Source organism: Pezoporus flaviventris, unplaced genomic scaffold (genome assembly GCF_033815535.1).
Source record: "Pezoporus flaviventris isolate CSIRO_AGI_PZ_B2104156 unplaced genomic scaffold, CSIRO_AGI_Pfla_v1 ptg000078l, whole genome shotgun sequence".
NCBI classification, from domain to species: Eukaryota; Metazoa; Chordata; class Aves; order Psittaciformes; family Psittacidae; genus Pezoporus; species Pezoporus flaviventris.
Genome location: NW_026892626.1, coordinates 6498184 through 6512815, shown reverse-complemented (window position 1 = coordinate 6512815; position 14632 = coordinate 6498184). Strand labels below are relative to the sequence as shown.

The 14632-nt window shown below is 37.4% G+C and overlaps 1 protein-coding gene across 39 annotated transcripts in view; it reads left to right on the top strand.

The window, feature by feature from the left end:
* The window catches only part of RBFOX1 (RNA binding fox-1 homolog 1), a 1284179-nt gene that overhangs the window by 1139664 nt on the left and 129883 nt on the right, over positions 1–14632 (top strand). The gene's annotated exons all lie outside the window — the stretch shown is intronic.

Here is a 14632-nt window from a genome sequence, read left to right as displayed (position 1 = left end):
ATGTCAGCATTTTGCTTCTACTGTAGTCTCAATTGTTGCAATAAAAATAAATAAAAAATATTAAATTGGAGAATCAGATATTTTTTTCAGGTAGGTGTAGAAAAAGGATGCAGAGGAAGTAATGAAGAGAAGAGGGAAGAGACTGAGGGAGGTAGGGGGAGATTTAAAAGCGGGAAAATTAAATCAGGATTTGAATGAGAGATGAATGCACTAAAAAGCTTGGCAAGATAAACTCGCTAAAATTTTAGAGGTAGACTTCTGCCTTTTAGGTCCCTGTTTTGGAGCCTAAATTCTGTTCATGCAGTCTTTGTGTCTTCTGAGGTGGACTGAGTTTGCCAAAGTGCGTGCTTGACATGTGCCACCTAGCAGTTTCAGTTACTTTTCCAGAATAACAATAATGTTTCTACATTTGTGGTCTTGTATTTCGTCTCTGGCAGCTGAAGTCTGGTTTATTTCTGATGGACTATATAGTGATCGTTTTTCATTGTTGTTCAGATAAGCCATTAAACATCTGTAGCAAAAGCACATTGCAGTAGAAGCCTCTAAAGTTTCTGTGTTGCGAAGCTCCAACAGCTTTTTTGAAGTACAGCACTTCAAGTACCTGATTCTAAGTCTGACAAAAATCAGTAGCACTTAGTGAGCTCATAAATTACTGCTTTTCTTTCAATGTACTCTTAACTAGTAGAAAGCAGATGATGTTGCTTTACTCTAAAGGAAATTAGCAACACTTTCCTTATACCTGTATCTGCTTCAAGTAAAATATCTTTCCTTTGACATAGGCAGATTTGAGGAGACCATCAGTAACTGACAGTACACGGGATGCTATGAGTTCAGCCATAATGGGTGTGCATTAGTTTGAGGGTGTAGTACATACCAAAATAGTTCTATTAAGAGATCAGAATATTAAAGGAAAAAAGCTTCATAAAGCCTCATATAATCCTTCTTGGCATGGGTATGTGCGTAGGTATTCAAGTTTTTTGCTTTAAATATACTGATATGATTAAATTTAACTTGACACAAGTGATGTACTACACTATGTGATTATAATGTTTAAAAGAAAAAACACTTTTCTGATTGAATGCCTACTACTATTAATTTATGTGTAGCAATATCTAATCTGAATTTGTTTCACAGCCAGAATGCTAACACATTTGCTGTGGTCAATATCTTGCTAGGTGCACACTCAGCAAATACTGAACTCTTTCAGTATTTTTCAGTATCCTAAATAAGATACTGAAAAACATTTTTATAGTAGTGTTAACACTTTTATATTAGTGTTCTAGCATAGCCAGTTCACTTCACATGGACTAAAAGCAGTTTTCAGGCTATAACTCTTCTTTATAGTCTACGTAGATGCTTATTTTCATTAATTCTGGAGCTTGGATGCTGTGCCTGTTACATATGCTACTGCACTGTATAAAAACAAATGCTGTTGGATGTGGTCGCTATAAATTAGCCGTATGCTTCTGGTAAATACGGCAAAGTTTTTCTCCACATTGTTTCAGTTTTGGAAAAACCATTTCTTCCATCAGCCCACCCTCCCTTCCTTACACACAGAGGCACAAAATAAAAGTGTAAACTGAGAAAAATTATTTGTACTCAGTCCCTCAACCTATAATTATAAAAAATAATATATTGGTAGAGCAATGTTTTTTAAACTTACCAGGGTTAAGCACCTATGGCATGTGGCAGAGGCCAGCATTATAGCAGGATTTGCTACCATATATATATGCTCAGTCTTGAGAAGAAGGACTAGTAAGAAATTAAGTCTCCAAAGAAGATGTGCATGGAGAAGCAATACAGTTCTGCAGATTTGAGAGCGATTTTAGTCCCTATCCTACAGACGGACTAAAAATACAAAGACAAATTGGCCATTTCTTCCGTAGTAACAGAAGCATTTTAGAGATTTAACAAAGCAGAACCTCCCAATCAGTATAGTCAGGGAAAGTCTTTCCACTGCTATGGGAATCATTAAAGGGTTTTGTTAATTTTCTTTATAACACCAGATTCATTGCAGCACTCTAGTAATAGATTTTTGTTTATTTCGAGGCAGTTGTGACATTCAGCAGTGTTTAGGAAAAGATTTCTTATTGCCTAGGCAAATCCTACTGCCATTTTTCTCTGATTGGTAAGAAGAGTTTTACCTTTCTTCAGTATTGTGGCTTAGTTTGCTGAAGACTAATGTTGGAGTAAACAGCAACTGGTTAATGTTATAACAGCATCTTACCATGAACATTAACTGATCTCAGTGATAAATGCAAATGATCTCAGTGATAAACAAGCAGAGCAAAATATAGCTGGGGCAGGAAGCCAGTCTGTCTGTTTCTTGTGCCCAATGATATTTTGATAGTCATTTTAATCTGAGAAGTAAATAACATTGGAGATTATGTTCCATCATTTCATTTCAGTGCCAAAAACTGAATGCTGTTTTAACTGGTGTTAAAAAGATAATATTGCTGTGTTAGTTGCTTAGGTCATCTATGTTCCATCATAAATAATAAAATGATGGAAATTTCTAGATTAAACAGAGATGGGAAATGAGCATTGTCTGAAAGCAGTGGTAAAATAGTTAATTTCTACATTCTTTGTAATTTTATATGAAAATCTGAAGAAGACAAACAGCAGAATGGTGAACTTATTGATTATAAATCTATATTCAGCTCTGATGAAATAACTTCATTTTAATCACAAGTTTATGGGCATGAGGATCACAATTCTTATCTCTTGGAAATGCTAAGTAGGATTTGTGGATATATTGAATTCAGAAATACTTGCCAGATTTGTTCAAAATACTGAAGTCGGACATAAAAAGCTAAAAATTCTGCCTGCTGAAGAGTTACAAGTAAAATAATACATGCAGTTTGCACATACCTTTGGACGTTATTGCGTGGGATCTCCATAAACAATATACAGATTGGTTGTTTGGCTGGGTTTGGTTTGGGTTTTTTTTTGTTTGTTTGGGTGGGTAGGGTTTCTTTGGGTGGTTATAGATTTGGTTTGTGGTTTGTTTTTTTCTTGTGGGGAAAAAAGGAAATAGTAGAGTTTAATTTGCAATTTAAAAGATGTATAGTTTATAAACAATGTGCTTCTAAGGGTAAGTAGCAAGGCGTTTGCTATTTAATATAGATTACATTTCTGTGGTTTAATACCTTTAATAATAAAGGTATATATACAGGCTAAAACTGAAAGGCATTCAGTGAATGTGCAATTAACTTTATTCCCTCAAACTGTTCCTCCATGATGCCCATGGTAAAGAACTGAACTGCATAAGGATTCTGATTCCCCAGTCCTCAGGTTTATCCTCAGCAAAATTTGCAGAGGATATCATGCTCCAACTTGTTGACCAATGTGAGACACTAATATTTAACCTACTGCTGATCATGAGCCAGACATTAAGCCATTGATGGAGCCTGACAGTCCAGCCAATTTTCAACCTATCTGACAGTCCAGCCCTTCCTTCCTCACCTCTCAACTAGCAATGCTGTGGGGCACAACATGAAAAATTTTATTGAAGTAAAGGTAAATTCTGTCTGGTGCTTTAACTCTGTCTATGTAGCCAATTGGTTTTTGTGTCAGTGACAGTAGATAATGGTCCGTGATGGAAACACAAAAATAGAAAAGTACTGTTTGTGGTAGCTCCTCCCCAGAAGGTCCCGCTTTGGCTCTTCCCCAGAAGGTCCCGCTTTGGCTCTTCCCCAGAAGGTCCTGCTTTGGCTCTTCCCCAGAAGGTCCTGCTTGGCTCCTCCCTGGAAGGTCCCGCTTTGGCTCTTCCCCAGAAGGTCCCGCTTTGGCTCTTCCCCAGAAGGTCCTGCTTTGGCTCTTCCCCAGAAGGTCCTGCTTGGCTCCTCCCTGGAAGGTCCCGCTTTGGCTCCTCGCCAGAAAAGTCCTGACCCTTGGAGACCTTTCTAGATATAGCTGGCCACTTCTTCCGATGTACAGTGGCCCCCTACATCAGAATGAGTGTGCATTTTTGCTAATATAAAAGCCCAAGCCTCAGGCAATGCAGGGAGGCAGAACCTCATACCACCCAGGTCAACATTGCCCCTGAGGGGACACCCGCTAAAGTTGAGCCTGCCACTTTGCACTGCAGTGATGTTTCTTGGAGCTGGTTTCCTGATCGTCATTACATGGTCCTTGGGGTTGGTAAGATAACCAAACATCAGAGATATCCTTTACTGTATCTTTTGTTACCTCTATACCCCTGTATTTATAAACTAGTTATGATTCTTTATTGTGTTTATCTCAACCTGGAATCCTCAAACTCTGGAACAGCTTTGTTTTTTAAAAGCAACCAGGTTGATCAAGCCCTGTTTTCCCCTGAAAGAATCCATGTTGTTCATTTCTAATTACGTAACTCTCTGTGTGCTTGGAAATGGATTCCAGAATTATGTGTGTTATGTTTTTTCCAGGGCCTGGGAGGAGGCTGAGTGGTCCTTGAAGTGGTTCCTTGAATGTGGTTCCTTGAATCACCCTCCTTGCTTTTCTAAAAGACAGCAGTAATGTTAGCTTTTTGAGCTATCTAGCCTTCCCGTATCAGCATAAATCTTCATGGTGTTCTAGGCATTGGCCCATGATCACAGTGTTCTACTCCTTCCACACATTCTGTTGAGTGCCTTAAGACTTGAAGTACGTAAATACACCCAGCTTCACTAAATAATTCCTAATCTGTTGCATCACCATTGTTCAATGTCCCTCTCTTTCCCTGCTCATATTGGCCTTGTACTGGGTGCAATGATTTAGACTTTACCTAAAACAATAAAGACATGATGACTTTTTCATCACAAGGCTGTCTCCTCCCTGCATCAAAGTTCATCCCTTGAGCTGTCTTTTGCAACAGACCTGGTATGTAGAATCCTTTCCTGTCACCTTTAATGTCTTCATTAGTCTGAGTTCCAGCTAGGCTGGACCAAAAAACATTCCTAATTTTGTCTTCAAGCATCTGAGCAATACTTCTGTGCTTCTCTTTTGTTGCCAAGCCTTGATTCCATTGTTTGTATGCTCTCTTTTTGTGTCTGTCTTCATTGCGAAGCTTCCTGCTTAACCATGTGTGCTTTCTGTTAAGTATCTTTCTTAATGGATGGTTTGTTCCTACACTCTGAATTTCTCTTTAAACAATGGCTTAATCAGTTAGCTACCTTGGACAGTTTCCTATCATGGGTGAATCTCAGGGATTCCTAACAATTCCCTGAATAAGCTGAAGTCTTTTCCTGAAGCCCATTTTTTTAAACTCTGCTGCTTATCTTCCTCCAAATTCCCAAACTCAATTGTATCATTGTCTTTATGGAGCTTACTGTCTAAATCAAACTCTTAAATTTACCTGACTTAAAGTAAAACAAAGCAACTCCCATTAGTTCATTTGAGACACTTTTACAGTAGTTATTGCTTAGCCCGGCTGATTCAAGTGAACTGGCTAACAAAGCAGCTCTCAATACCTCAGTGTTTGCAAACAAAGGAGGTATGATCTTCAGTCAGCTTTACTGCTTAAGACAACTTACGGCATTACATTTTTATTTCCCCTTACTAGCTGACTGTGCTCCTTGTTTTATTTCAGTAATGATCCTCCCATTTATGATATTGAAACTTGGACCTGCTTCACATATAATGGATGAACTGTGGTTATTGTGGTATTGCCTTAGAAAATGATTCAGCATGAGGGATTATGAAGAGAAACGTACCCTTTCTTTTCTGAGGCTAAATCACTGCTCATCAGTGAAATATTCTGTCCCTGGTTAAAATAGGGCATTCAAAGAGATGACATGCCAGTTTGCACTCAAATAACTGCTGCTGCCCCTCAGTCTTCCTCTGTAATATAGCTCGCTCTATCCATGCAGCCTTGTTTTGCTACAAATCTGAATACCCAAAGCAAGCTGCATCTTGATGTAGTAACTTCAGTGATGCTTCTGTGAAGCAGACAAGTCTGCTGGGCTGAACAGTGAAACACTGCCTGTTCACAGTTCTGCTTTCATGATTTTCTGTATGTAATACTTCTGACATGTATCAGTTATTCTGCCTGGGTGGTTTTTTTTTTGGAGGGGGGGGGTGTTTGTTTGTTTGTTTGTTTAATATAAAATCATTTGCTTGTACATAAAAATTAACTAATTAGGTACACCTGAAGTGGTGGTACAGTTTCTCCAGACCTAATGGCCTTCAAACATGTTGTGCCTGCACATGACTATAGGTTCACCACTTCCAGTGGCTAACAAAGCTCATAAATACATTGCTGTATTTTTATGGTGTGTCCGTTAGGAAACCAACTGAAAAAGAAGTTTTAATATAGAAGAAAGATATAGAAGAAAAAGAAGATGTAATATAGTCTGGATGAGGCAGCATCTGTAAATTGGGAAATACTTTGTGTAACTGTTAGCCTCAGCCAGGTCAAGTTGCCTGATTTAGACAGATGTAGAAAACACAGCTGTATTTAATCCCAGTCTCCTGAGAAATTCGGTTAGGGTTGGGGTTTCTTTGTTTTTGGTTTGTTTTTTTTTTTGTTTGTTTTTTTGGTGTGTAAATTGCAATTGAGATGTTGAATTTTACTTACGATAAATTTTGAATTAATTATTTTAACGATGTTACAAGAATTTCTCAGATTTCTAGAAATTACCCGTTGAAAACCGTACACCTGCAGCTAGATTTGACTGCTGTTAGTTCCTTTCTGCAGACTCTAATCTTTTGCAGTGTTCAATCCTTGACTAATAAGGTGGGATTTAGAGATGGTTTTTGAACTCGAATTCTGGATATACTTGTATGTAAGTTACAAGGTGGGAGTGTAAAAAAAAGGCTTAGAAAGCAGGGTTGTGTCAAGACCAGCATGGTTTATCACCTGGGCTGGCTTTGCAGAAGCGCTAATACATCCTTGTAAAAAGTCTGGCCAGCACATCTGCTGCTTCTACTGCTTGAGGTATGAATCGTATTTTTGTTTGTAGTTATAAAAGAAGGCTCAGTGGTTCTTGCTTTGCAGACATGCAGGCTACATGGCTTGTAGTACACTTTTTCTTTCCTCTCATGCATGTTAGCTGTGGTAGCTGTTAGATCTGTGTGAGCTAGATGATATGAACAGATTGATGTTTTTACTGTTTCCTAAAAAGACCTGTAATTTACCTCTGTGTTTCTTGCATTAATTCTTGCAAATTGAAGACTTAAAATTATTAAGAAATGGTTTCTCAAGATAGAATCTGTTGTGTCAGTATAGCGTAATATATGCCTGCTGCTTTGTCTTCTTTCTCCAACTGCCATTGTTTCTTTGAAGCATTAACGTCTCGCTTCTGTTATTACAGTTGCTTATGAACTGATTTGGGAACTGATCCAGCTTTAAAAAACCCAGATCTTTAATCAGTATTGCAGTACCAAAAAAAAATAAACTTGCTTTTTCAACCCCTTTCTTGTAGAAATGGACATACTAGCTTTACTACAGTTTAGCTTTAGGAGATAGCAGTGATTTTCAATGAAGTAATATATGAAATAGAATAAAATTTAATTTCAGTGGAAAAATTGCAGGTAAAGTTAGAAATCTTACATGCCTGGAGCAGTTACTGTTTTAGAGATGATGGAGAAGGAAGAGAAAAATACTCCTTTCTGTGGAGATGGAGTTGTCAAGGCAGTGTTGCTCTATTACGATGAAAATGGTTGCAGTTTGGAGAAAATAAGTCATGTCAAAGTTCACAACATTAATTTGCAGTGTTTGTTAAACTGTTCTTGTCTTGCATGCACTATAGTGATTGCCACTTCCATATGGCTCTCGCCATGGATTGAACAAATGTAAATACATTATTCTAAGCAAGCGTTCCAGATCCATCTCAAAGAACCAAGATGCCATGTCTTAAGGAGGGAAAGCAGGCTAGAAGTTGTAGCTGGTCTCTTTCTTGTCAATAAATCCTGTATAAGGAAAGTGATCATATAAGATAAATGTATAAAATCCATTTTGAAGCTTTTCTGCTCCACATGGAGTAACAGAATAATTTAGGTTGGACAGGAACTTCAGAGGCCATCTAATCCCAGCATCCTTTTTTAATTGGGGGTAGCTAGATTGTAGCTTGTCCAGTTGAGTTTTCAAAGTCTCCCAAGATGCCACAGCCATTCTGAACAGCAAGTTCCTGTGCTGAACTTCCCTCATACTCATTATTTTATTCTTTATAGCCAACCAGAATTTAGCTTTCTGCCACTTTTGACTGTTGCTTCTTGCTCTTCCACTGTGTACCTCTGGGAAAGATCCGGTTCTGTCTCTGTAACCATTCTCCAGGTTGGTGGAGATGCAACAGAGTTGTCTGTTAGCCCTCTGTTCTGCAGGCTATGCTAAACCAGTTCCCGCAGCCTCTCCTCATATGCCATGTCCTCTGCTGTCTAGATGCCTTAGCAACAGATCCACTGAACTCTCCAGTTCGAAAATGTGTTTCCTGAATGCTGCATATTCACAGAATCATAGAATGAGAGAATGGTTTGGGTTGGAAGGGACCTTGAAGGTCATCCAGTTCCAACCCCCTGCCATGGGAAAGGACACTCTCCACTACACCAGGTTGCTTAAAGCCTTGTCCAATGTGGCCTTGAACAGTTCCAGGGATGGGGCATTTAACAAGATTCTCTTGCTCTATGGGTCTTCAGGCAATTTTGGTGGTTCATGTTTTCAAAATGTATTGGAAAAACCTTTCCATGTATTTAGAAAAGGAAAATACTGGTTGATGGAATAGAAGATTGAGCTGCAGTTGAGATGACCATTATAAAATACTTAAGAGTCAGAGCTGGAGAAAGTGTGGGACAGGCAGAAAACTTAAGTTTAAAAAGAAAAAGGGTAATTTGGGTGGTAATGTGGAAGCAAAACAAAGCAGTGTGACAGTCATGTCCATTTGGGCCATTGGAAATAGCAGGAGAAAGAATGGTCATGTAGGACAAGGAAAGCTAGAGCAATATATCACAGCATCATGAAAGTGTTAGAAAGTTTCAGCAGTGACGACTGGAAAGAATGGAGGTGTCATAGGGAATGCTTTCTTTGAATGTATCTGTAAATCCATAACACTGTGTGGTCATGAATGTGGGCAGGAATTCAGACTAGGACCCGAGATTTGGTAAGTTATTTGTCTCCTTCTGTTAAATGTAAGTAAGCATATATAACCTTCCTACTTTGGAAGGTGTTGTAATGTTTCATTAGTTTGTTCCATACTTCAGGCATTGGCACAAAATTAACATTCCATCTTCAAATGTATATGTAGCAGTAGCAAGAGCAAAGGCTTTTACTGGAATACAATATATGTGAAAAAGACCAAAAGAAATAAATGTTTCCTTGTAATGGGAGTAAAGGGATGGCACTTTCTTGTAAAGCTTACTACTAGCTTTTTCCCCTATACTTTCTGAAAAAACAATTATTTTGATTTATCGTTCATAGTTTTGAGGATAACCTTTGGGAGGAGATTGTTTTTTAAATGAAATATGAATTTGGCTTTGTACTGAACCTCCCAAAAAAGGGCTGTGGCTGGAGAATTCATTTTGTATGATTGCAGAAGCAAATGATCTGAGTCAAGTGGCCTGGTCAGATAATTAAGCTACAACAGAAAAAGCTCGCAGAGTCAGTCAGTTGTGATTATTGGTCCAGTATGGCTGGATGTCTGATTCCTTCTGAAAAATTTGAAGTGGCTGTTTCTATTATCATTAACTGGGGAGTGCCAGCAACAAATCTGGAAGAATTACACTGCCACTTTAAAGAAATCCAACAAATTTCAGCTGGAATATAAGTTTAATGATGAATTGATGGCTGTTTATCTGCTATTCTGACCAGCCCTTAGAATTTGAAGATTTGCAAGAATAATTCCCATATTACATGACTGCCCTATTTCTGAATTCTTGCGTCTGTAGGCAGACCATGACAGAGTGGCAGTAAATGTGTATGCTTAGGTGCTGTTTGTATCTTCTTAGGTGGTTGGTTTGGAGATTTTTGTTTTGTGTTTGGGGTATTTTGGGTTTTGTTTGTTTGTTATGTGAGTTAGAAGTTTAATCATTTTCAAACTACCTCCAGAGCATCTAGGAAAGTTCCTTTAATAGTGAAGTGTTGCTTAAAGGGAGTTGCTTAAAGTGTCTCACAGAAGTAAGCCTTGGAAGCATTTCTGAAATATTTCCCTGCTAAGCAAGAGGGATGTCATGAAATGAAACAAAAAAAGAAACAATATTTCATTTGTATGGAAGGATAAGGTACCTTTAATCTAAACCAGGCTAGTTCAGTATTAATGGTTTACTTGTGGAGTTCAGCAGTTTTAAAATAGAAAACTTATTGGTATTTTCTCTACCACATGTCAGACGAATTAATCGCATAGAAACACACACACGTTGCTGTACATCGTGGCTATCAAAAAGCTAAAGCACTGGCTGTTTAGCAGGGGTTGTAACTTTGAATACAGCTATCTTAATTTTAAAACAAAAATGTTCAGCTTCTGGCATCATACGTAATAGCATTTCTAATGTTTTTAAACAGGTATTAATGTAGTCAAGCTGTGTTTTTTCTTCCTTCTGTAATCATCTGCTCAGTGGTGCACTCTGTAACTAGTAGCAGGAGACAGAGGAGTGGCCTGCTGTGATTGATGGGGCGAGGCCCAGCAAACTGAAAGAGTCCCATCTGGATTAGGTTTTGGGAGCAGTCAGATGTTGAGAGGGAGGTCAGTAAGCCCGGCATTAGCTCCCCCTCCTTCGACACCCCTATCATCCACACTCAGGCACACATTGCATTGCTCACACACCCTCATCTGTAATTGATGCTTGCTTTGGGCAGATGCTGTATGGCCTGGGAGTAGAGCAGCTGCTAAGTTTATGGAGAATAAAGGGAGCAGGATGGTACAGCAGGTATTTTCACTTTTATTTTCACTTGAAACTCATGATTTTAGTCAAGCCAGGGCATTTCTTGTAACCAGCTGCACCACTGCATGCAAGTCTTCTAATACATGTTTTATTGGTTAAGTCTGAAGGAGAGCAAACAATGGCGATGATTATGTATCTGTTATGCTTGATATATCTAACGGAGCCGTTCTTATAACCAGCAGGTTTACAGAGCAATGTTGCATTTTTCTTGTTTCCGTGCCCTAAGGATACGATGCAGTTTGGCTCATTTAACTACACTATGAGAGGCTTTCTCTAAATGTGAAACGTCTCTTGCCAAAGAAACAGAACGCACCAAACAGAAAATAGAGTAAAACAAACAATAAACTGTTAGTTAGACTTTAAAATGCAGGCAAGCAGAAAGGTTTTCATTGAATAGATTTTTATGCTGCAAATGTGGAACACTGCATAAGTAATGTTTTCTGTGCTCTGTCTTTTGTGTACAAATACAACAAGCTTTCTTTATTATGTTTTGACACTTTTCATGCGTTTCTTAATTATGAAATCCTTTCAGAGCAGAAGATGCTGAAAAGGCATGTTGAGATCTGAGATACTAGGAGCATTTTCTAAATTCTAAGCTTTTCTTCAAGTAGAGTTAATATATATGGAATAGGAGCGCCTTCACTTACCTGCATCATTGGAATCCTTTCTTTTTTTGTTCTTTAGAGTTCAACATTTAACCAGAAAGCAATAAATCAGATTTTATACACTGCCACGTAAAGCATATTTTTCAGTTGAAATGTGGTTTTCATTAAAACTCGGGCCAGAACATTTAGCAGAGCCTGACTGTCTGCCATCCTTTGTTCTTCTTTCTGTTGCCAACAACTACTTTTTTTTTTTTATGCACAAAGTGAGCATTAAGGGATCATTTAATCTTAAAGATACTTGAAACTGAGTCTGAAGGGGCAAATTCTGTTTAGCTTCTCATGCCTAGGTTGTATTAAGCAATGTCTGTGTACTGTCACCCACAGTTTGGAGATCACTCTGATACCTGAGTTCATAGGCTAATTTAACCTCAATATTTCCTGTTGATTTTAGGGCTGTTTGGTATTTTCATCTTAATGCATTCAATCTATCATTCCATTTATTTGTTTAAGTTCACTGAATTTTAAGGAACACAACAAAGGGACATTTTAGGTGATTGTATTTAAAGATTCTTTAAAATCTACTCAAATGTATCTGACTGTTGTGTAGTCTGGGATTTCCATCAACCACATGTATATACAAATGTGTATCTAGCTGACACTGCATTGTTCTTGATATAAATTCATATTCTCAACAATAAGCTATTGGCTTGATACCCATGTAAGTAGTAGAGAACATGTTTATACATACATGCTTTTGTACTTCATTGTAATACTGTGTTTATTTAATCAATTGTGAATCATAAATTTACACAGATTTTTAAAGGCAAAGAAAGGATACAGTAGACACTGATTTTAAGAAATTAACAACTCAGATTTGTTATCATTTTAAACTTGAGGCCCACAGTAGAGTGTGCAAGTATAATTTTATGTTTCCATTCTTTCCTCCCACTTCTCTCTCCCCCAAAAAACGCAGACAATTTAATGACCGTGCAATGCAAGTAGAGATCTTGCATGCCAGTTTTCTACTCTAAAAATGGTGAGGTTTATGTGCTTGTTTAATGTCAAGGCTGTAAATCCCAAAGTACCTAGAAGTTGCATATACATAAAGCAAACAAATGAACCAAACCAAAATCCAAAATCCAGACAAAACCAAACCAACCCCTCACCCTTCAATGTTGACTTATTAATGAGATCTCAGGTATAAATAAGTGATCAAGACCTCAGCTTAACGAGTCTAATAAAAGAGGCAGAAGAGTCTCAGCACTGTGAAGGTGCTGGAACTGCCCTCACAGTTTGCCCTTTCACGATAAATCTAAGAAGTGAATTGTTTGGAGTTTGCTGGTAAAACTAATATAAAAGTTCAACCCTCTTAATTAAATATTAGCTGTAATTAGCACTGAGTATGAATGCTTTGAATACGAATTAGGGTCTCATGGAACTGCTGTCAAGGTTAATGAGAAACAGTAGGGGGGCTCAGCAACATCTGGTTTAGGACTTGAGTAGTATAAAAACCTTTAGATCAAGTGCACCTGGACATTAGCCCTTGGTTCCTTTGTTGCCATTATTGTTCTTTTTTAACAGCTGCTGACTCTAATGCCATGTTTAACATTTGACATGAAGGGATATCTTAAGGACCAGCAGTAATCAGCTACCATGTTTCAAAGCCAGCGCAGTGAAAATGCTTATATAGGCAGAAGTTTGGTTTGCTGTTGTTCATTCTTACTCCTTGCTGAAGTCCTTCCTGAAACAGTTGATTAAAAAATTTAAGGTCACCCGCCTTCTTCACAAGTTTTAAAAATACTTAACATTTAATAAATGTCTCTTGTGTAATCCAGTCATTGCTGGGTTTAACTTCATCTGGATTTTTTTGTTTTTTTAAACAGTGAAAATGTTAGGTAAAAAAAAAACAAGAAAAGGGACCTTGTCATTTTAATATAAGGGGATATAAGTATGCGTTTACAAGAGTTTTTTGACCTCCACTGAAAGCTAAAAAGGGCAATTTTCAGTGTAGCATTAACCTTGAAATGCTTGTAGATGTATGCAAATGAACCTTAGTGACCTAACCCTGTGAAGGAGGTAAATGTCACTGTTTTCATTTTAAAGATGGCTGAATAAAGCAAAGTAAACTACTTGCTCAAGACCAAACACTGAAATAGCAGCAAAGATGGTAATAAAATTAGGGAGGGTTTGGTTGCTGATATAAAGTTTTCATTTTTTAGGGCACGCTAAATGCCTTTTACAAAGGAAAATTTATTTTTCCCTTCTAAACCTGCCATGTACAAAGCTGTATTCCTGTGCTGTGATTTTGCAAATTCTTAAAAACTCTTGAGTTTAGGACCAGTCACATCAGAGAACTGATGTCTGAATTACCTGAAATTGGCTGAAAATATTCTTAAATATGAAATGTAAAAGAATGTCTTTTATTTAGCCAGCCTATTTTGAAATGAGGAAATCAAGGTCTGATGAGTACAAATAAGCAAAAGCCTTACAGTAGTCCTCTGCAAGTACTTGTGCATGCTTTGGTGGACTAATAACATAGTATTTTAAAAAATAATTGAACTTTTACTCAAATATTCATTTTTACACTGCTTGATAGTTAGAGGGATAATTTTATCTTGTATATCAGCTCATCTTGAGTTTGGGATTGTCCCTGTATTAATGACCTTTAATGCTGTATAATCTACAGCATCATGTTTTGGATATCTTTTATGCAGGTTCTGAAAGACTATTGTATACATTTCTTCTCCTAGAGTTATTACTATGTGGTATGAGCAGAGCATTGAGTCAGAAGTCACTGATTGATAAATGAACATGCTCAACTATCCATCAGACAGAAAGATGGGTCTACCTAAAAAAAGATGAGGGCATTTGTTTTTAATTGCAATATGCAAATGAAATACAATTATCTTCATATTTAAAGCTTTTAAAATTTTTAAATCTATTTCTTTTGACAGCGTACGACATAGAATTTTTCTTTAAAGATTTTTATCTTAATTTAAATCTTAATTTTTTTATCTCTAATGCATTTTTAGATTCAAATGTTTAATGTTTTGATTGGATCTCCTTTTTTTTTTGCATTTGTAGCATGCAGTTGTTCAATACAGTGTACATGAGAGTATTTCTAAATATCTCATAGAACATTATTTCATATAAATACTTTCAGTATACAGTTATGTTAACAGTATTCATCCAGA